The sequence below is a fragment of the Salvelinus sp. IW2-2015 genome, unplaced genomic scaffold (assembly GCF_002910315.2).
Source record: "Salvelinus sp. IW2-2015 unplaced genomic scaffold, ASM291031v2 Un_scaffold1453, whole genome shotgun sequence".
Lineage (NCBI taxonomy): Eukaryota > Metazoa > Chordata > Actinopteri > Salmoniformes > Salmonidae > Salvelinus > Salvelinus sp. IW2-2015.
Window position 1 is genome coordinate 193643 of NW_019942917.1, and position 1216 is coordinate 194858.

A 1216-nucleotide genomic window follows, 5' to 3' on the forward strand; every position below is an offset into this window, starting at 1 on the left:
TAGTGTGTCTATTTGAGGGTACAAGTGGTTAGTGTGTCTATTTGAGGGTACAAGTGGTTAGTGTGTCTATTTGAGTGTACAAGTGGCTAGTGTGTCTATTTGAGGGTACACTCTATTTGAGTGTACAAGTGTGGGTCAAAAGTGAGAGTCTACAGGAGATTCTCGGCTGAATCTTTGCAGTTCTCATAGTGCTCTGTTTCCACGCAACAGTAGAAAATGGCTAAAAGCGCATCTTCAGATATAATTTGCAGGCTTGATGTTAAACAGCGTGCTGTTCTCTGTGGTTGACTGTGCTCTGTCTGAAAGCCTTGCTCCTAGACAGAGGGGGAGGCTGGGTAACTAAATGACAGAACCTTCATCATCATCCAGTGTTCAGAGTTCTGACTGAGCCATACTAACAGCCTTGTAGAAGTCGTTCATTTGAAAACACTTCTGTGAAAAGGAGAACAAATGAAAGCCTGGTGAATGGCTGTACAGAGACCAACGATGACTCAGAACTGAATGAATGGAAAGGTTTCAGATGGAATGGAGTCTTCTTAACACTGGRATCGGTATCTTTTGATACCACTTCCATTCAACCCCACATCTTCGAGAACAGAGCCTCCAGCTAACTCAGAGGCGGGAGTATACGGCGTGGTTTAGCGTGTCAGGGTAGTCTAAGGATAGCCAACATTGAGGACTGGAGGCCAGAACAGTTCGAAGTATCTTAACCAATAGTGACATGTAAGTTTCAACATCACATCATGCCAAACACTTCTAGAACCCTGAATACGTGAACTCCTCTATTCTACAGATGATCTATTCTCTATTTTCCATCTATTTAAAACTCGTATGAGAGAGAAACTGGAGAGAAATAGACCAGAATCCACTTAATCAAATAGCATGTTTTCAAAGTTCAGTTTTAACATCAACCTGGAGAGAACATCTGGAATGAACTGTTCGCCTGTCATCCATCCACATTCATGTCAAAGCTGTATTTCACATCCAGTAAACATCACTACTCACTCTCACCTCAAAAACAAACTACAACTAACTGTGTGCCAGGTCAGGCGCATAGACTCATCTAAACACATCCCCTCACACTGAACGATAAACACAGCAGAAAGAAACATTAGTTGAACCAACCAGTGAGATAAACTCCTCCCTCAAAGCGTGGGGTCCTGTTCATAAGGATACACCGTAGCAAAACGTTCRGCAACAGAAAAGTGTTTCTTAT